The sequence below is a fragment of the Micropterus salmoides genome, unplaced genomic scaffold, assembly GCF_014851395.1.
Source record: "Micropterus salmoides isolate LMB-PRFRI ecotype aquatic unplaced genomic scaffold, ASM1485139v1 Ms_hic_scaffold_14, whole genome shotgun sequence".
Taxonomy (NCBI): Eukaryota; Metazoa; Chordata; class Actinopteri; order Centrarchiformes; family Centrarchidae; genus Micropterus; species Micropterus salmoides.
This window is the reverse complement of record NW_024040485.1, coordinates 276,088-299,190: the sequence shown is the minus strand read 5'-3', so window position 1 is coordinate 299,190 and position 23,103 is coordinate 276,088. Positions and strand designations below refer to the sequence as shown.

The 23,103-nt window shown below is 44.1% G+C and overlaps 1 protein-coding gene across 1 annotated transcript in view; it reads left to right on the top strand.

The window, feature by feature from the left end:
- The first annotated feature begins 12,649 nt into the window (after positions 1-12,649).
- The window catches only part of cdh12a (cadherin 12, type 2a (N-cadherin 2)), a 150,844-nt gene continuing 140,390 nt past the window's right edge, over positions 12,650-23,103 (top strand). Inside the window, 1 exon segment of the mRNA XM_038717161.1 lies at positions 12,650-12,775. The gene's annotated coding sequence lies outside the window, so the exon portion shown is untranslated.

The following is a 23,103-nucleotide window of genomic DNA, read 5'->3' as shown; positions in this document are numbered from 1 at the left end:
CTCTGACCTGAACCTAACCAATCAGGACGTTATAATTACTGTAATTTCTACACACTGAGTGTTAATTTTATTATCTGGCACTACAATTAAATATGTTAAAAACTACAAAATGACTACCCACTAGGGGGCGCCACTGGAGGATTTCTCACTTCCCAGGGGTGGGAGGGGTCAAGGGTCATAGAAGTTGCGACTTCCTCTCCCGCTCTCAGACCTTGTTTTCGCTCGTCATTTCAACAACAGAACTCAATGCCAGTAAGAATTTTATGCCTGAAGAAGGTCTTTTTAAAGACCGAAACGTTGCATTCTGCGAGATTATTATATTTTATTATGTTATAATAATAAAGCCTTGCAAACGAACCATCACGACTCGTTTTTTTACTTTTTCACTGTTTAGCTTAGTTTTGAAGGCTACCTAGCTGTCTTCCGACACTGCCACACACTGAAAAACCTGCTGAACACCGCAAACATGACGCACCGAGAGAGGAGGACTGGACGCGGGTCCACTACCGACGCGGACGGATGCAGCAGCGGGGCCGCTCCCACCTTGCGGGTAAGAGAGAGCCCGTATTCCCGCCGCTACCACGAGCCGCGGCAGCCTCCCGCTCTACGCAGCGGCCGTCAGGGCCCCGCAGCCACGGGACCTACGCCGCGAGCCCCGCCGAGAGGACCATCGCGGACCGCCAGTCCATCACCGCCGCGGACCCCGCCGGTCCGAACCAGGACCGACTTCTCCAGACGCAGCAACAGGTACGAGGGGTTCAATAGAGCGACCCGAGGGCAACGCGGCACAGGCGACCCTCCGCCGTCTGACCCAGACTCTACCTTAAGAACCAGAGTGGTTTACAGACTGATCAAGCTAAACACCACCTTAGCAATGTCATGGCACCAGAACCACCCAACTCCATCACAAGATGACCCACAATCTGGCCACTGTTATCAAACCGGCGGCTCCAAACGCCACGACCCTGTCACTCATTGACGGTAACGCCAGAAACTGGGCTTACAACCACTGCTGATACTCAGGGACCACTACAGGGACTGCATTCAGACGGACCTGCAGATACTGGTAGAGTTAGAAGTGACTGACTGGCGAGAGAACTTTGAGGTGGCCTCGGCCTGGGCCAGACGCCATTTTGGGCGCAGACTGCACCAAGATACGCTGGATGACACAGGTGCTCCTGATCCAGCGCCTCTCCAGAGCCCCACCGGCTCGCGCCGAACCTGGCCCGCCAGCCCACCCTCCCGCAGCAGCACACGCAGTAGTAGTGGACCCGACCTTAACGGTGGCCAGCACCACACAGACTCAGACGGCGACAGCTCTGCCCCCCGGGCCGGTTGGCATTCAACCTGGGACTGCTCAGACTCTACGGCCACCGGTGGACCTACCTTCCACGCCGGCGGCTCCACGCCCACACCAGCGGCTCCAGAACCTGCTCAACCACCTGCCGCCACCCAGCCTCCACACCGGCCGCCTGCAGCGCAGCGGAACCCACCGCCAGCTCGTCAGCTCAGCGTGACAGCGGAGGTACACGCCCCACCTGCAGTGGACCTCCTCCTGCCAGACATCAACACCGGCCGGACCGTGTCTCCTCTCCAAGGCCACGATGACGGAGCAGAGGACGGACGGGCCCACGGATCCTCAGTCTCCTCCTTTCCTCCCTTCTCTCCCTCCTGACTTTCTCTCCTCTCCCTCACCTGTCTGTCTGCACCTGTCCTCCCTCCCTCTCTCTCTCTTCCTCTGGGATCGTCCCTGACACGCAGCCGGAGCCCAAGGAGCAGAGGCCTAAGCGCACCGCGAGGCGCCGGAGCGTGGCCCCCAGCTCACCTCAGCCTCCAGCTCCTCCTGAGGACCCCAGCGCCACGGCTGACGAGGTAATCATGGTGGAGGCATCTCCGCAGGTAGCACCTCTGCCTCCTGCCCCAAAAACGCTTTGGGGCCTGTTCAGGCAGCTGACCTTTGACCCACCTGCAGCTGCAACAGCAGCACACACACCGGTACGTCGCCCCACACGACACATTAACACCACCAGGAAAATGAAAGAGTGGTGCCTGTCAGCCAGGAGCAAGTGGCTGATCATTGGGATTCAAATGTTGCCAGGTTTCCCCCTTTCCAGTGCCCTGACCTGCAAATAGACAGCTTCCCTGGGGCCACGTTCAGGCACGCAGAAGCCATTTTGGCTAGAACCAACGTGTCTGCAAACATTGAAAAACTGGTGCTCTCCTTTGGGGTTAATAACAGGGCACAAAAAACTATGACTACTGTTAAACAGGTACAGAGAGCAATCAGGATGGCGAAGCTGGCTTTTCCCCGGGCCACAGTCATGGTGCCGGAGATTAATTTCTCCAGACACCTACCTCACACAGAGCAGGAGAACCTCAGACAGCTGAATCAATACATCACTAACAATCAGCTGTTTATCCCTGCTCTCCCAAGGAACGACTTCACCACCGAGAGAGACGGCATCCACTGGTCTCACTCCACGGCCCAGCACATGCTGGACCACTGGCTGGAGTCGTTAAAGTAGGTACCCCGTGAACACACGTCCTCAGACGGGGGGAAAAATGTTATTAATTTGTGCCAGAATTTTGAATTGTCTGCAGCCCAGTCTGCTCTACTCAGCAGGGGCCTAAATTTCATTCCCTCAATCAGCAGCAACTCGGACTTGAAAAAACAAATCAGATTTGACATCCAACAGTACCACAGACGACTCAAATTAGCGACTTACTTTGCACACAGACCCGACACAGACCGCCCACTGTTCACCCCTAAATCGCAGTGGGTTCCCCCTAAGGGCAAATTACCCCCCGAAATTGAAACACTCATTCAGACGGACTTACAACACTTCCAGGACCACTTCGACTGGGCTGGGTCCCACAGAACCTGAACAAATTCGAATCTGAAGCATTAAACCAATTACGACACAACCAAAACATTGTCATCAAACCAGCGGATAAGGGCAGTGCAATAGTCATCATGGACAGAGAGCAATACCTGTGGGAGGGATACAGACAGCTACTGGACACGACTTACTACTCCAAATTAAAGAAACCCATCTACATGGACACAATCCCGGCAATTGACAAGATTATACAATCACTACATGACAAAAAATTCATCAACCATAAACAAAAACTGTACCTGATGGGAGACAGCGAACCCCGACCTAGACTCTTTTACATGCTGCCTAAAATCCACAAACCCCCTGCTGGGTGGAGCAGACCCGGGGAAATCCCTCCTGGGAGACCCATCGTGTCCGACTGCAGCAGTGAGACCTATCACACAGCTGAGTTCATAGACCACTATCTCAATCCTCTTTCGATTAGACATGCCAGCTACATCAAAGACACATATGATTTTGTTGAAAGAATTAAGCAGATCCACGTACCCCCTAATGCATTTTTATTTACCATGGACATTGATAGTTTATATACAAATATTGTAATTTCAGAAGGCATTCAAGCCATTAAAACATATTCCTAAATACCCAGACGCCAAAAGACCAGACAGAGAGTTGTTGCAGCTCCTTGAAATAAATTTGACCAAAAACGATTTCGAGTTCAACGGACAATTCTTCCTCCAAATTAAGGGAACAGCCATGGGTAAGAAATTCGCACCTGCTTACGCCAATATTTTCATGGCAGAATGGGAAACAGCTGCACTCAACTCCTGTCCCAAAAGACCCCTTTTATTATAGATACCTGGATGATATTTGGGGAATCTGGCCCTATTCGAGAGAGGATTTTGATGTCTTTGTGATCTCCCTGAACAACCACAATCCATCCATCAAATTGAAGTACTTTATTAACCAGACTGCTGTGGACTTTCTTGACACCACCACTTTTAAGGGCCCAGATTTTGATTCGACTCTCAGACTTGACCTCAAGGTGTTCTTTAAAGAAACAGACAACATGCCCTACTACATAAATCCAGCTTTCATCCCAAACACACATTTGCAGGTCTGATAAAGTCACAACTTCTGAGATTTCACAGGATCTGTACAAGAGCAGACGATTTTAAAGCGGCCACAAAGGTGTTGTTCTCGGCTCTGTCCAGCAGAGGGTACTGTAGGTCCTTCCTACGCAGAGCCTTGAGAACCTTCCAGCACCCCAAATTGCTCACCACTGATTCTCTCCTTCCTGTCATCACCACCTATTCCCCCGCAGCAGTGCAGCTGATTAGGACACTCAAAAATAATTTCCACCACTTAACATCTACTACTCGGCTGTTACAGAACCATAGGCTCATTGCTGCCTACAGAAAAAACAAAAATCTGCAGGACACTTTAGTTAGGGCCAAGCTGGCACCACCCACTGACTCTAGACCCATCGGGCACGGAGAATTTTTAGGCACCACCCCTGGGTGCTGAATCCCCACAACAAGAATGTTTTTACCACACATAGGCATGGCAGGTTTCATTCCGGAATTGTGTTTATTTGATTAGATGTAGGCAGTGTAACATGCAGTACGTTGGAGAAACAGGGAACACCTTGTTGACCAGGTTCACACAACACAGGTACAACATTGTAAGGAAGAAAGACACACATCCCCCTGGTTAAGCACTTTATTGAGCATGGCTGGTCCCAGCTCACCGCGCTTATTCTCCAATGTAATCCCAGGTGGTCCACAGCCCAGAGACGACGAGAGGAGAGGCTCTGGATACACCGACTGGGCACTTTGATTCCGGGGGGCCTCAATGAGAAGTGAGGGCTCGGGACTGGCTGGCAGCTGATGGCCTGCGCATTCAATGTCGCCGCCTTCGGCGTCGACATTTCAAATTTTTCTTCCCTAACGCAGAGCTTTGTAAGACGTTAGCCAGCTCTTTTTCCCCTTCCCCTAACCCCTAACCCACCCAACTCCATCACTAAGATGACCCACAATCTGGCCACTGTTATCAAACCGGCGGCTCCAAACGCCACGACCTTGTCACTCATTGACGGTAACGCCAGAAACTGGGCTTACAACACACTGCTGATACTCAGGGACCACTACAGGGACTGCATTCAGACGGACCTGCAGATACTGGTAGAGTTAGAAGTGACTGACTGGCGAGAGAACTTTGAGGTGGCCTCAGCCTGGGCCAGACGCCATTTTGGGTGCAGACTGCACCAAGATACGCTTGATGACACACAGGTGCTCCTGATCCAGCGCCTCTCCAGAGCCCCACCGGCTCGCGCCGAACCTGGCCCGCCAGCCCACCCTCCCGCAGCAGCACACGCAGTAGTAGTGGACCTGACCTTAACGGTGGCCAGCACCACACAGACAGACTACGCACAGCCCCCCCACACACACAGACTCAGACGGCGACAGCTCTGCCCCCCGGGCCGGTTGGCATTCAACCTGGGACTGCTCAGACTCTGCGGCCACCGGCAGCCCCACCTTCTACGCCGGCGGCTCCGCCGCCCACACCAGCGGCTCCAGAACCTGCACAACCACCTGCCGCCACCCAGCCTCCACACCGGCCGCCTGCAGCGCAGCGGAACCCACCGCCAGCTCGTCAGCTCAGCGTGACAGCGGAGGTACACGACCCACCTGCAGTGGACCTCCTCCTTCCAGACATCACAACACCGGCCGGACCGTATCTCCTCTCCAAGGCCACGATGACTGAGCAGGGGACGGACGGGCCCACGGATCCTCAGTCTCCTCCTTTCCTCCCTTCTCTCCCTCCTGACTTTCTCCTCTCCCCTCACCTGTCTGTCTGCACCTGTCCTCTCTCCCTCCCTCTCTCCTTCCTCTGGGATCGTCCCTGACACGCAGCTGGAGCCCAAGGAGCAGAGACCCAAGCGCACCGCGAGGCGCCGGAGCGTGGCCCCCAGCTCACCTCAGCCTCCAGCCCCTCCTGAGGACCCCAGCACCACGGCCACGGCCGACGAGATAATCGTGGTGGAGGCATCTCCGCAGGTAGCACCGCTGCCTCCTGCCCCAAAACCTGCTTTGGGGCCGGTTCAAAGACAGCTGACCTTTGACCCACCTGCAGCTGCTGCTGCAATAGCAGCAAACACACCGGTACGTCGCCCCACACGACACATTAACACCAGCAGGAAAATGAAAGAGTGGTGCCTGTCAGCCAGGAGCAAGTGGTTGATCATTGGGGATTCAAATGTTGCCAGGTTTCCCCCGTTCCAGTGCCCAGACCTGCAAATAGACAGCTTCCCTGGGGCCACATTCAGACACGCAGAAGCCATTTTGGCTAGGACCAATGTGTCTGCTAACATTGAAAAACTGATTCTCTCCTTTGGGGTTAATAACAGGGCACAAAAAACTATGACTACTGTTAAACAGGTACAGAGGGCAATCAGGATAGCGAAGCTGGCTTTTCCCCAGGCCACAGTCATGGTGCCGGAGATTAACTTCTCCAGACACCTACCTCACGCAGAGCAGGAGAACCTCAGACAGCTGAACCACTATCTCACTAACAATCAGCTGTTTATCCCCGCTCTCCCAAGGAACGACTTCACCACCGAGAGGGACGGCATCCACTGGTCTCACTCCATGGCCCAGCACATGCTGGACCACTGGCTGGAGTCGTTAAAGTAGGTACCCCTGTGAACACACGTCCTCAGACGGGTTGTAAAAATGTAAGTAACCTGTGCCAGAATTTTAAATTGTCTGCAGCCCGGTCTGCTCTACTCAGCAGGGGTCTAAATTTCATTCCCTCAATTAGCAGCAACCCGGACCTCAAAAAACAAATCAGATTTGACATCCAACAGTACCACAGACGACTCAAATTAGCAACTTACTTTGCACACAGACCCAACACAGACCGCCCACTGTTCACCCCTAAATCGCAGTGGGTTCCCCCTAAGGGCAAATTACCCCCCGAAATTGAAACACTCATTCGGACGGACTTACAGCACTTCCAGGACCACTTCAGACTGGGCTGGGTCCCTCAGAACTTGAACAAATTTGAATTTGAAGCATTAGATCAATTACGACACAACAAAGACATTGTCATCAAACCAGCGGATAAGGGCAGTGCAATAGTCATTATGGACAGAGAGCAATACCTGTGGGAGGGATACAGACAGTTACTGGACACGAGTTACTACTCCAAATTAAAGAAACCCATTTATAAGGACACAATCCCCACAATCGACAAGATTATACATCACTACATGACAAAAAATTCATTAATCACAAACAAAAACTGTACCTGATGGGAGACAGCGAACCCCGACCTAGACTCTTTTACATGCTGCCTAAAATCCACAAACCCCCTGCTGGGTGGAGCAGACCCGGGGAAATCCCTCCTGGGAGACCCATCGTGTCCGACTGTAGCAGCGAAACCTATCACACAGCTGAGTTCATAGACCACTATCTCAATCCTCTTTCGATTAGACATGCCAGCTACATCAAAGACACATATGATTTTGTGGAAAGAATTAAACAGATTCACATACCCCCTACGGCATTTTTATTTACTATGGACATCGACAGTTTATACACAAATATTGTCATTTCAGAAGGCATTCAGGCAGTGAAAAATATATTTTTAAAGTACCCAGACGCCAAAAGACCAGACAGAGAGTTGCTGCAGCTCCTTGAGATAAATCTGACCAAAAATGATTTTGAATTTAACGGACAATTTTTCCTCCAAATTAAAGGCACAGCCATGGGCAAGAAATTTGCACCTTCTTATGCCAATATTTTCATGGCAGAGTGGGAAACAGCTGCACTCAACTCCTGTCCCAAAAAGCCACTTTATTATTATAGATATCTGGATGATATTTGGGGAATCTGGCCCTACTCGAGAGAGGATTTTGATAGTTTTGTGACCACCTTGAACAATCACAATACATCCATTTCACTCAAATTTTGTATTAGCTAGACTGCTATGGATTTCCTTGACACAACCACCTTCAAGGGCCCAGATTTTGTGTCCACCCTCAGGCTCGATCTCAAGGTTTTCTTCAAAGAAACACACACACATGCCTTGCTACACAAATCCAGTTTCCATCCAAAACACACATTCGCAGGATTAATAAAGTCACAACTTCTGAGATTCCATAGAATTTGTACTAGAGTAGAGGATTTCAAAGGAGCCACAAAAGTGCTGTTCTCAGCTCTGGCCAACAGAGGGTACTGTAGGTCCTTCTTACGCAGAGCTTTGAAAACCTTTCAGCACCCTAAAGTTGTCAATACTGACTCTCTCCTCCCTGTTATCACTACCTATTCCCCAGCAGCAGTAAAGCTTATTAGGGCACTCAAAAACAATTTCCACTATTTGACATCCACCACCCAGCTGTTACAGAACCATAGACTCATCGTTGCATACAGGAAAAACAAAAATCTGCAAGACACTTTAGTCAAGGCCAAGCTGGCAGCAACTACTCACTCTAGATCCATAGGACACGGAGAATTTTTTAGGCACCACCCCTGGGTGCTGAACCCACACAACCACAATGTTTTCCCCACACATAGGCATGGCACTGCTCATTCCAAAAATTGTGTTTATTTAATTAGATGCAGACAGTGTAACATACAGTATGTGGGGGAGACGGGGAACACCCTTTTGACCAGGTTCACACAACATAGATACAACATTGGGAGGAAGAAAGACACACACACATCCCACTGGTCAAACATTTTATTGAGCATGGCTGGTCCCAGCTCACTGCACTGATCCTGCCCTGCAAAGCCTGATGAAGGACAAATAGTTCTCCAAAACGTTGCCACAAGGCAGAGTGAAGCAGGACCAAGTAGGCCTGGATTAATAGGACAGGAAGATAGGAAAATTCATCCTAAGACATCCAAGTAGGATGCAGAAATTACAGGATTCGTGAAGTCCAATTTTTTGAACACATGCAAAGGTAATGCACTTTTGTCATTTATTATGGGAAATGTGGGAAATGCTTAAAACCTCAAACAAGGAGTGAGTGTTTTTGCCTTTCTGGGGTCTCTGGAGGCGCATCACAGGACAGTGCACCAGACTGGCTAGCGCAGAGCTTTGTAAGACGTTAGCCAGCTCTTTTCCCCTTCCCCTAACCCTAATCAAGCAGATCCATGTACCCCCTAATGCATTTTTTATTTACCATGGATATTGATAGTTTATATACAAATATTGTAATTTCAGAAGGCATTCAAGCCATTAAAAACATATTCCTACAATACCCAGACACTAAAAGACCGGACAGAGAGTTGTTGCAGCTCCTGGAAATAAATCTGACCAAAAACGATTTTGAGTTCAACGGACGATTCTTCCTCCAAATTAAGGGAACAGCCATGGGTAAGAAATTCGCACCTGCTTACGCCAATATTTTCATGGCAGAATGGGAAACAGCTGCACTCAACTCCTGTCCCAAAAGACCCCTTTATTATTATAGATACCTGGATGATATTTGGGGAATCTGGCCCTATTCGAGAGAGGATTTTGTTGTCTTTGTGATCTCCCTGAACAACCACAATCCATCCATCAAACTGAAATACTTTATTAGCCAGACTGCTGTGGACTTCCTTGACACCACCACTTTTAAGGGCCCAGATTTTGATTCGACTCTCAGACTTGATCTCAAGGTGTTCTTTAAAGAAACAGACACACATGCCCTACTACATAAATCCAGTTTTCATCCCAAACACACATTCGCAGGTCTGATAAAGTCACAGCTCTTGAGATTTCACAGGATTTGTACAAGAGCAGAGGATTTTAAAGTGGCCACGAAGGTGCTGTTCTCGGCTCTGTCCAGCAGAGGGTACTGTAGGTCCTTCCTACGCAGAGCCTTGAGAACCTTTCAGCACCCCAAATTGCTCACCACTGATTCTCTCCTTCCTGTTATCACCACCTATTCCCCCGCAGCAGTACAGCTGGTTAGGACACTTAAAGATAATTTCCACCATTTCACATTCAGTACTCAGCTGTTACAGAACCATAGGCTCATTGCTGCCTACAGAAAAAACAAAAACCTGCTGGACACTTTAGTTAGGGCCAAGCTGGCACCACCCACTGACTCTAGACCCATCGGGCACGGAGAATTTTTTAGGCACCACCCCTGGGTGCTGAATCCCCACGACAAGAATGTTTTTACCACACATAGGCATGGCAGTGTTCATTCCAAGAATTGTGTTTATTTGATTAGATGTAGGCAGTGTAACATGCAGTACGTTGGAGAAACAGGGAACACCATGTTTTGAATACCGCGAGGCAGGCTTGCTGGTATTCACTGAGACTTGGCTCCACGAAGACATCCCCAACTCCCTGATCGAGCTGGAGAGTTTCTCCCTTGTCCGTGCAGAGAGGGATGAAACTTCAGGAAATAGTCAAGGGGGAGGTATCTGCATTTTTGTGAGTGACTACTGGTGCAGGAACTATTCTGCGAGAGAGATTGTGTTTAGTTTAGATATAGAACTGCTGTGCCGAGCTGCAGCTTGTGTTGCAGACTGTGTCCACAATCAACTGCAACGCAGTCCGGGACCCCGGTCTTTATTCTTGGATTTTTTAACCTCTGTAAACTGGAACTGTCCCTTCCTGGATATGAGCAATATGTCAAGTGTGGCACAGGGCCAGTCCAAAGCCCCCTTTGTCAAACTCAGACCATAATACAGTCCATCTGAGACCCACCTATAAAACTGTTTTTAAAGAGCAGTAAACCATTAACTAAGACGGTGACTGTATGGTCTAAAGACAGTATAGAGACACTGAAGGGCTCATTTCTTTGTACAGACTGGGACATTTTTCATGGTTTGGGTATCGATGAAGCCACTGACACTATTACAGAGTATTAAATTCTGTGAGGATTGTGTGGCCACCAAGAAGCTTATTACAATCTATCCTAACAATAAGCCATACATTTGTTGGGGTTGAAATCAGTTCAAAGGGAGCTTAATTTGTCATTAAGGGAGGCAAGAAGGAAACATAGAACATAATTTTGCGTCTATGGACTCAAAATACAGACACATTTAAGCTATGCATGCAAAAAGAAATCTGCAGGACCTGATGTCATCTCTGCTTTTCTCCTAAAGACCTTTGCAGACCTCTGAGACACAGGGCACCACGCTGGGGTTAGCTCTGCAGCAGATTCCCATCTGGTTCCTGCCCTCTGGAAAAAATCTACTATTATTCCCATTCCAAAGAAACCCTGTCCTACAGAAAACAATGATTATAGATGCCGGTGGCTTTAACTTCTGTTCATAAAATGCTTTAAAATATAAATGGTATCTGCACTGAAATCTGTAGTTAATCCTGAACTAGATCCACTCCAGTTTCCTTATAGGCAGGGGAGGAGTGCATCTGGAGGATCCCAAGGCCTATGCACGCCTTTTGTTCATTGATTTTAGTTCAGCCTCATGACAATGCATTTATACAGTGCACTAGTTAGCCTCACAGTGATGGACTGATTTCGATTATTATTTGCAAATGTTTCCCAGTCCAGAGCAGAAGGTCCAACACAGTATATTCTGAAGGTATTTCCCCGGCCAAGACTCTCTAGGTTTGTTAAGTTATTGTGATTTTATTTATGAATTGAAGCAATTTAACCTGTTATTTATGTTTGGTTTGTGGCACTGCTTTAGATTAAGATGGTTGTATTTCATTTATATTGTAAATATTTATTTAAATAAAGAGTCAAATGAATCATTACTTTTGGCATGTCTTGTCCAAAGTTATATGCAGATTCATTCTCCAATGAGAATGGCTCTTAAAAATGTGTAACTGACTTTCCCTAAACAATTTGATTTGAAAATGGATGTGATGTTACCAGAGGTTCTTAGAAACTGTAATAGTTGAAATAGAACAGGAATAGAAAAGTGTAAAATATGAAAACAGTCTGATATTGAATACAAGCAATTCAGTGAATATGAATTTTAGAATTCAGTTATTGTAGATATGTGTAGATGTTAAAGCAAAGCAATGTGATATTTATACATTTTGTATTTACAATAATTTTGTACAAACATTTAGAAACATTTTAACATTAAACCTTTTAAAACTTATTTACAAGAAATAAAATTTATTTAAAAAACAAAACCCTGATAAACTTTTCTACGGACTCCAAATTGAGCCATTGCTGCACAGTAACACCAGATACCACAGTGCTCTCACTACATCTAAATAAAATCCAACAGTCACAATTGAATCAATTCAGCTAAAAGGATCTACACATTTTGTATCTGGTTTCACTTCTTAACAAAGCGCACCAAATATGTAACAAAAACAAGTACCTATTTTACGCTATTTTAATGGTGTGACTCCAAGGCTAGCAGTGGGGGTAAACATCTTCTTGTAATGCATGTTCACTGCCATATTGGAATAATGGGAGGTTTTACAATTCTTTCCATTCTGCTGACATAGTGTGAATGAAGAATTAACACAGACATGAGACTGACCAATCTTTTCATCTCACCCTCAAAAAGAAAGCAGATAAGTATTTCTAAAGAAAACTATGAAAACATTTAAAAATAGTACAGTCTGCTTTTGGTAATACAATACATAATTAAGCATTATTAACTAAGCACAATTGAATTTTAGAGAAAAGCCTATAGAGTGAATGACATGGAGAGACATTGGTAGAGGATTGCATGAAAGTAGAGCGAGGGACAGAGAGAGAGAGAGAGGGAGGGGTCAAGGAATGTATTAAAAGAGGCTGAAAGAGGGAGGGAATTAGAGGAGAGAGAGAGCCAAGAGGTTGCACAGAGCAGAGAAGGAAAAAAAGCAGATATTGCTTTCAGTTCAACAGTGTGAACTAACCCAGAGAGAAATCACAGCAGAGACAGTTAGGTGGAATATTTGGACTTCTGGAGTCTACTCAGCAGCAGCTCCGAGGGACACTAAGAGGCTTGTGTGAGGTAACTGCTCTGCTTTTCATTACTAACACTGCTTGTTGAAGACTGAATCCAGACCAGAATTTTCAAATTATGTCTCTGTGGTACTTGCTTGTTTCTTAGCTGTGGTTTATTTAATGTGTTGCCAAATATCAAGTTTAATCCATAAGTATTTAAGTGAGGGGTGTGACGGCAAGTTGGAGGGGGTTGGGGAGCTCTTAGGCTCTCTTAAATCAATTAAAGAAGTTACAGCTACAGGAGAGGCCATGGGACATGGCACAATCAGGACATGTTGTGCATTCCTAAACAGTAAAGCCTTTTTCTTTTCTGTGGAAGAACAGGCCTGTGGTTTAAGCTCTTTGATCAGATTATGATTGTGTGATATAAAGCTTAATTGCACTTTTTCTCAAGATGGTCAGCATTGATTTAGCCAGCTTTAGGGCTTGCTCATAGGGGTTCAAAATTAAATTAAATGTTGCATTTGTTTTTGCAATGGCATTCTTTTAAAAATATATTTACAACTTGACTGGGACCTCAGTTGAGCTGCAGGGAAATGTGCTGCTCATAAAATTACAGATTGTATCTTTAGGCTTATACCGTAGGTCATTAAAATATTAGCACTTTTTATTAGTAACTATTTACATTCACCAGTGATGTAATACAAATACTTTACCAATGGGATAACCCTTTTCCTTTTAACTCAAACATGATTTACATTGTTAGAGTATATGTTTAAGGATATTACTCTCTTCACAGAATCATTGTGATTGTTAGTTATTGCAAACATCCCATTGTTTCTGAAAAGAGAATACTATCCCTGAGCTCTGTTTTGGATGTGTTACTGAGGAGTGGGGTCTGTCTTTATGGTTGTAACTAAATGGGTAGAAGTGTAAATTGGTTGATACAACAAGAAACTCTATGAGTTGGAGGCTGGTTTGGATCTACAGTCTTAAGAACAAACAAGTTCACAATACTGTACAAGATACAGCAGTTTGAAGGAATGTTTTAGCATAACCTTTTACACCTTCGCTGTGTTTGAAATGGGAGGCAGTTTTCTTGCTGCCTCGCTACCGTAATAGACAGGTGCCTCAGAAGGCATCACTTTCAAGTGAACGCATGTCTGTTTACATTGGTTTCGAACAGCCTTTTAAGGCAGGCCTTACGGCAACGCGTGATGTCAGCACACTGTCTTGCGTCTCTTCTGGCTGTCAGAAGAGACATGGCTAACAGACACCTCAGAAATCATACTGAACAAACTTGGTTGGTTACAGTCACGGGCTAATATGAAAGTTCAGTGTTTTAGTTCTAGCTAACTTAACTACTTTAACTTTTCAATAATCAAACCGCGAAAACTACTAAACTTTTAAAAACATTTGTCTACAAATTCGGCTTGTTTGCCTTGACAATTTTTCGGAATCTGCCGCAGCTGCAGACGCACTGGTTTATGGGTAATAGGCAGCGTTAAGTCACCATTTATACTGCCTTCAAAACCGGTCGTTACGGGAGCAGTTTGAAGGCATCTCAGGAGACAGGAAAACATTGTTTGAGCCAATTGGAACACCACATTTGCTCCTGCTGTAGCTTCACACTAAAAGCATTTAACTGCGAAATATGGGTTGACTTTTATCATAAAGTAGTCACAGGGAATGCAATGTGTTTGTCAGTTAGTTTAGCACTGACTTCTTCTGTGGATTGTGATACCTTCACCCCCTGCACTGTGGAGATCGTTGCTGATGTCACTTATTGACGTTTTGGGGGTTTTCTTCAGAGCTCTCACCATATTTCTGTCATCAACTACTGTTTTCCATTGGCTGACCTGTTGGACATCTGTTGCTCAGTACACTAGTAGTTTCTTTCTTTTTCAGGACATTCCAAATTGTTGTGCTTGCTATGCCCAATGTTTGTCCAATGGCTCTGATCAATTTTCCTTCTTTTCTCAGCTTGACAATGGCTTGCTTTTCTCCCATAGACAGATGTCTGGTCTTCATGTTGGTTTATCCTCTTTCACAGGAAATGCAGTCTTTATAGGTATGAACCAAGGTTGAAAACTTAGACTAGTCATGCAGAGCTATTTAATGTTTGTACAATCAACCTAAAAGGCAACACCTGGGCAACAGGAAACATCTGTCAGTCACATATTCCAATAGTTTTGCTCACTTGAAAAATGGGTGGGTTCAAAGAAAGGGTGGTATGTCCTGAGTTGTTTAACACATCTAGATGTGAATATGACGAAATGAAAGCTGAAATTCTCCTCTTGTCTCATACTCATCTTTTGATCTTAAACCCAAATGTCTTCAGTGAACAACAAAGACACTTCGACACGCAACCAGGGGGAGCCAGGGATTGAACCGCCGACCTTCCGATTAACAGCCAACCCGCTCTACCTCCTGAGCCACAGCTCAGAAATACATACGCTATCTGCAGTTTGAAAGGAAGAGGTTCAATTCAATTCAATTCAATTTTATTTATATAGTGCCAAATCACAACAACAGTTATCTCACAGCGCTTTTCATAAAAGAGTAGGTCTAGACCGTACTCTATGATGCTATTTACAGCAAGGAAAAACTTCCTTTTAACAGGCAGAAACCTCGAGCAGAACCATGGCTCAGCGTGGGTGGCCATCTGCCTCCACCGGTTGGGGTGAAGGAGAGAGAGCGAGAGAGAGAGAGAGAGAGAGAGGGCAGGAGAGGAACAGAGATAAAAAGAGAGGGATGGAAGGAGAGAGAGAGGGGAGGGAGGCAGCCTACACAATATACACACAGAGCTACAGACAGTAAAGGTGACTACCAGAAAGGGGAGAAGTTGTGTTAGTAACATGCAATAATGGGATGAGGTTGCATACAGAGGGAGAGAAAGTAGAGGAGAGAGGAGCTCAGTGCATCATAGGAAATCCCCCGGCAGTCTAGGCCTATAGCAGCATAGCTAAGGGATGGTTCAGCACTAACCTGAGCCAGCCCTAACTATAAGCTTTATCAAAGAGGAAAGTCTTCAACCTACTCTTAAATGTGGAGATGGTGTCTGCCTCCTGAACCCACACTGGAACCTGGTTCCACAGGAGAGGAGCTTGATAGCTGAATGCTCTGGCTCCTAGTCTACTTTTGGAGACTCTAGGAACCACAAGTAACCCTGAATTCTGGGAGCGCAGTGCTCTGGTGGGATAGTAAGGTACTATGAGCTCTTTAAGATAAGATGGTGCCTGACCATTAAGAGCTTTGTAGGTAAGAAGAATGATTTTAAATTCTATTCTGGATTTTACTGGAAGCCAATGCAGAGAAGCTAAAACAGGAGAAATATGATCTCTTTTCCTGGTTCCTATCAGAACACGTGCTGCAGCATTCTGGATCAGCTGAAGAGTGTTAACGGACGAGCAGCCTGATAATAAGGAATTGCAGTAATCCAGCCTAGAAGTAACAAATGCATGGACTAGTTTTTCTGCATCATTTTTAGACAGGATGTTCCTGATTTTCGCAATATTACGTAGGTGAAAAAAGGCGGTCCTTGAAATTTGCTTAATGTGAGACTTAAACGACATGTCCTGATCAAAGATAACTCCAAGATTCCTCACAGAGGTGCTGGAGGCCAGGGCGATGCCATCAAGGGAAACTATATCTTTAGATGATGCGTCACGGAGGTGCTTGGGCCCCAGAACAATAACTTCAGTTTTATTTGAGTTTAACATTAGAAAATTACAGGTCATCCAGGTTTTAACATCCTGAAGGCACATTTGAAGTTTAGCTAACTGATGAGTTTCATCTGGTTTGATCGATAGATATAACTGAGTATCATCTGCATAACAATGAAAGCTTATGGTGGTGTGATGTGAATTTGCAACAATCAGTAAGGGGTTAAAATATTTAAATAATGTTTCAGAATGTTAAAAAGGTTGAATGTTGTAGTTAATTTGAGTGTGTATAGTTTGTATGTGTACAGGAGACAGCACGTGTAAGAAGTATGACAACCTAAGTTGATGAGCAGTTGACATGTCAATCGTTTTTCTGTACCCTGATTGGAATGTATACTGTTGACAACCAATCCAAGTTCATTCCTAAGTAAAGGGGTGGGACTTAACGGTAGCTGACTCAGATCCCAGACATCGGAGAGCAAGAGAAATGTGTTCACACAGTTGATGTAAACAGTAGATATTGTATGAGAGCAATTTGTTCCTAACCTGTGGTTGACGACCAGTTATCCTGAGTGGTGGACTTTTGTGATCTACAAGAAGTAATTTCAAGCTTGTTCATGATTATTTGTATGGTGACTGAATGTTACTGTAGCAAGAAAAACAAGTCATGTGCTGAATGCCGTTAGCCTTCCGCTCATGGACTTTATGTCTGTTGTTATACTGTCAGCTGTGTAATTGAGTTAAAGCAGTTACTACCAGTTATTGTTACTCTTCATGAAATAGCATATGGACTTGTTACTTAGCCGTTTTATTTGATTCAGGAGGACACTGTGGCTGTAAAAAGGGAAAGTTCCTGTGGACCAAGACAGAGGACTGTTTTCCCCTTCCGGAGTGTGATATGATAGACTCTTGTCTTTTTCCCAGCATTTGCGAGCTTCTGCTGTGCGGTGGCAGAGACCATCATCCCATTCCCTCAAAATCCCCCTGCTCATTCTCAGAGGTCATGACTACTAATAACTTTAGATGTGCACGTTTTGTTTTTTGTTGCTTGTGAAACTAGTGAACCGGCCTGGCATGTTTTGGGCTTCAACACACCCGGCCTGAAATGAGGTTTTGTTTAATTTCACAGTTATACAGACATGTGTGAGTGTGTGTGTGTGTGTGTGTGTGTGGGCCCACAGCACTTATTAAGGTAATGCACTGGTTATATAGAGTCCAATAAAACAAGATTTATAAGAGTTTAAAACAGACTTACTTTTATTGGTTGAGTATTTTGTATTTTCAATTTCCTCTTGCTTGCACAGTTTAAACAGATATATGTAATTTGGTCTACAGTGTAAAGCAAGGAGGAGTATACGTTTATATTTATAATATAATATTTATATTACGTTTGTGTTTATCTGATTGGAGGCACTGCCAGTTAATTTTTCCATTTAAAAGTAAGTGGGTGAAGGTTTCCATCCAAATTATAAAACTGTACCCAAGGCCTCGCCCATAATGACCTTATACAAAGAAGTTATACCCCACACACACACACACAAACACACACTATTCTCTGTCCTGTGTCGTAGGATTAGGGAAAAGTTATAAATTGCTGCTTTGGCTTGGTAGGTGGCTGCTGAGCCTGAATCACTGTGACACTGTCTGGGTCTTTAAAGATCACTGCAGTGGAACTGGGAAACCTCTAATCTCTAACTCTACTCCCACACACACAAACACATACTGTACACCAAGGTTATTATAGTTTTAGATTTTTCATTAGTTTTTTCACCAAACATTAAAATACAAGTACGATCATTAGAAATAATGCAGATTTGTGAAAAGGGACACCCTTTTCAAAGCTATCTGAAGCTTGTACATAGGGGCCCAAACACTAAGCAAATATATATATATATAATATATATATATATATATATATATGTACTAACACATTGTCAAAATAAATACTACAAATAAATGAATCATGTAATCTGCAGTATATTTTCTAACCTACATACAGAAAACCCTAAGAGCAAACTATCCTAATGCTACTACCCAGTGGTCCCAAGAAATTCATTATGTCATTCTCTGGCTCTATCATTCTTGGTTGAATAGGTTAAATACAATAAATGGGGGTGATATACAATTGATGGACAGCTAAGAAAGTGGAAGATAGTGGGGGCCCCTTTTGGAGCCACAAACAACAGGTCCCTAGCACCCTGAAAGCAAGTATGACTGGAAAGCAGTTATATTAAAAAATATAATTTATAAAAATTAAAATCTTAACCACTTACTAATCAAATAATAATATAATAATAATAATAATAATATATAATAATAATTTTTATTTGTAGAGCACTTTTCAAAAACAAGTTACAAAGTGCTTTAACAGTTGTAAAGACAATAATACCCAAAAGACAATAATACAAAAACAATACAAGATAAAAGCAAGAAAACATTGAAAAGACTAAAAAACACGTTTAAGATAAAATAAAATAAGTAAAATAGAATAAAATAAAAGGGATGAAATAAAGTCAAATAGGATCGGGAAAGGCTCTCCTATAAAAGTATGTTTTAAGAAGGGACTTAAAGAGTTCACTGACTCAGCCAACCTAATTTCCTCGGGCAGGCTGTTCCAGAGCCTCGGGGCCCTGACAGAAAACGCTTTGTCCCCTTTAGTTTTCAGTTGAGACTCTGGAACTCTATGGGACTAAAAGGTCAGAAATATAACAAGGCGAGAGACCATGAAGAGCTTTAAAAGTGATCAATAAAATTTCCAAATCAATTATAAAACATACTGGGAGCCAGTGTAATGAAGCTAAAATAGGGGTAATGTGGTCATATTTCTTTGTTCTGGTTAAAAGCCTGGCAGCTGAGTTCTGGACAGTCTGGAGTCAATCAATAGATTTTTGGGTTAAACAGGTGAAAAGGCTGTTGCAATAATCCAGGCGTGATGAGATGAATGCGTGTTAAATGGTCTTGGTGTCCTTAAAAGTTTACATTGATCGAATTTTTGCTATATTTCTAAGTTTATAAAAACATGATTGAACAAGCTTTGTGGTGTGCTGCTCGATATTTAAATTACTATCAAACCAAACACCAAAGTTCTTTGCAACAGGCTTAATGTGATTTACTAGGGAACCAGCAGATGGGACCAGGATTTCTGTTTTGTCTGAGTTTAGCTGGAGGAAATTATTTGACATCCATTTTTTAACTTCACAAAGGCAGTTGTTAAGTGAACTCAGCATTCCAGGGTCTGTGGATCTGACGGGCAAGTATATTTGTGTGTCATCAGCATAAATATGAAAAGAAACGCCATGTTTATGGATAATGTGTCTTAAGACCGACCCCTGAGGCACACCATATTTAACTGGACAGAACGAAGAGACATAGTTGTTTACAGACATGCAAAACTTCCTATTTGACAGGTAGGATGAAAACCATTCTAGGGCAGTACCAGAGATCCCCACCCAGTGCCTCAGTCTGTCTAACATGATGTTGTAATCAATGGTGTCAAAAGCAGCGCTAAGGTCCAGGAGTACCAGGACTGAGCACATACCTTCATCAGCAGACATTAAAAGGTCATTGGTGACTTTAAGCAGGGCAGTCTCAGTGCTGTGGTACTTCCTGAAATCAGATTGAAACTTTTAAAATAATTTGTTATTTTCCAGTACAGTGAGCAATTGTTTGGACACAATTCTTTCTAGAATCTTTGCAATAAAAGGCAGTATTGAAATTGGTCTAAAATTTTGTGGGAGGGAGGGATCTAAACCAGGTTTCAAGTGGGTTCACGCAAGCAATTTTAAAATAATCAGGGATACAACCAGTAGATAGGGAGCTGTTGAAAACAGAGATCCAACAGAATCCATTACTTTCAGGTACTTTGTAGGTATTACATCAAGTGGGCTGGAGGACACTCATTTGTGATACTGTTTGTAAAAGCTCAGACAAGTCAATGGGATAAAACTGGTTAAAACTCTCTTGTTGGTGAGGAACCTCTGAGTAAGAGGCCGTGGGGGTAATAGAGGCTCTTATTGACACCACCTTATTGGTAAAATAAGATAAAAACAATTCACAGTTATCATTACTTCCAGCTGAGGCACAAGGAGGGGTTGGGTTTACCAGCTGATCCACAGTCTTAACCAGAAACCCGGGGTTGTGTTTATGTGTAGTAATGAGTTCAGAAAAATAGTGTGTTCTCGCATCCTTAACCATGTTATTGTAGTTAATTAATAAATCCTTCAGACTGAGGTAATGGACTTGGAGACTGGATTTTTTCCATCTGCACTCTGCTTTTCTGCATTCCCTTTTTAGGCTGCGAATGCTGTCATTTATCCAGGGTTGCTTACCAGCTTTAGACGTAGGCCTAACCTTTAGAGGAGCAGTAATATTTAGTGACGATAAGCAGATATGATTGAAGTGATTGACCAGATTGTTGGTGTTGGAATCAGACAGGTGTTGGCTTTGGCTCTGAAAGAATGCACAAAACTTTAAAACACTTTTTTCATTAAAGATGCGAGAACACACGGAGCTTGGTGAGGCGGCATAAATAGCAGGCGAATCGCAGCTAAAAACAATACATCTGTGGTCAGATATGGTCATGTCCACTAATTCCACAGAGGAAATGCTGACACCCAGGGTAAAAACCAAGTCCAGTGTATGACCATGGTTATAGGTTTGCCCTTAGACATGCTGTTTGAAGTTAAAAGAAGTGGCTGTATTTAAAAAGTCAGTTGCATTAACATTGGTGGGGTCATCAACATGAATATTAAAATCGACACAAAGAACAATTCTTTCATAATTTAAAACCAGAGTAGATAAAAATTCAGGAAGTTCTGATAAAAATCCTCAAGGCGGTTTTGGGGGATGATAAATTATAACAAATATGATAGGTTGCAGCCCTCCAAGTTTAAGAGTGAGAACTTCAAAAGAGTTAAATTCATCACAGCATACTTGACGACATTTAACATTTTTACTATACACGCTTGTAGTGGCTATCCCGTTCCAATATTATAGCCACTGCCCCAGTCCTAGAAGAGTAGTTTTAACGCACCTTTGTTCTCTTTTTAAATCCAGCATTCAGCCTTCGCCGTTTGGAAATAACAATTTAATTCTAATATCCTACCTATTGAAATAAACTTGACCTACCAAAACATTGTAGGCTAGTGTATGTGTGTGTAGTGTAAATGAGGAAAAATAAATAGTAACCTACAGACTCAAAGATGATATGAAATAAGGTGAGACAAGGTATGGTTAAAAAACTGTGTTTGGTCTCAACTAAAGCTAGGGCCTTCACTCCTGTTTCCAACTACCCTTTATTAATTACACCACACCCACAGCTACTACGGTGAGGCTGATTCGCCAATCACTGGCCAAACTGTCCATCAAATCAGTGAATCAGAACTATAACCAGGAATATGGGAAGTCTTAAATAATAACTACTGTTCTTTAAATATAAACGAAAACTGCTATTTTGGCTCCTACAATGCTCACTAGCCCACCACCACAATCACTGACCCTCGGTTGACTAAAACAATCATATTGAGGCGGACACAGTTCAGCTAGCTGGCTATAGTCATTCATTTGCAACCATGATTCAGTTAAAAACATAAAATCTAGATTTGCAGACAAGATAAAATCATTAAAGATAAGAGTCTTACTTGAAAGTAATCTCACATTAAACAGAGCCATTTTAAATGAGTTTTTTTTGGGTGCTGGAGTTGGTGCAGTTGTCCTAATCCTTATAAGATTACTATGATTTCTGTGTGGGATGTGCACATTTCGGGTTTCTGGTCTATGCGTGATGATGACAGGAATGGAAGTCTTTGGTGCAGTGCTGGGAGCAGACGGCTTTACATGCCAGCAGGTGGAGACAGTTGTTTGTGGCAGTGAGGCAGAGATCTGTTTAGTGACAGGTGGGGTGTCCAGGTGTGCTGCATGAATGATTAGTCATTCACATAAGTCATGTGTGGAGGACCGCACCACATGCTGTATGTGAGCAGCTAACATTTCTGAGCCCCATTTGTTTGGGTGAAGTCCGTCTGTCTTAAAAAGAGACATTCTTTGCCAGAAAATATTACAGTTATTGACATAACACACACCGTGAGCCTTGCAGGCGGACTGGAGACAGTCGTGGAGGCCAAGGAGTTGACTGAAGCAGCTAGCACTGTGACCAACTGTCGGAATGGGACCAGAGATAAAAACGGACTTTCCATACTGCTTTAAAAAGTTAAAAAGACGGTTAAAATATGATTTTGTCAGCTCAGACTGCTGAAGAGCTGTGTCATTTGTTCCCACATGGACTATCACTCTTGTGATGGAGGACGGGAGCGATGACATTAGGACCTGGAGTTTTTTTTTTTTTTTTTTAAACCTGTCCTGCCCAGCAGCCTGGTATAAAGTATAATGACCTGGATACCATATTGTGCCAGACAGATTTTACTTTAACAAGAGAGTATTAAAATACTCCTTTGTCTGTTTTATTATTTATTTAATTATGTATTGATTTGTCACCGGGCCGGACAGGGGGGCAGACACGGGGATGGGGGGGCACAAACAGACAGCACAGAGAAAGGACAACACCTGAAAGAGAAGGGGGAAAGGGGGATGGAGGGGGGACAACAGGGAAAAGCTGTGGGAAACACCAATTGCAGAAAGCAACGAAACCTACAATAGAACAGAGAGGGGGGCTTGGGGAGGAGAAAAACAACAACAACAAACAAACACAAACAAAAAAACAATAAAAATAATA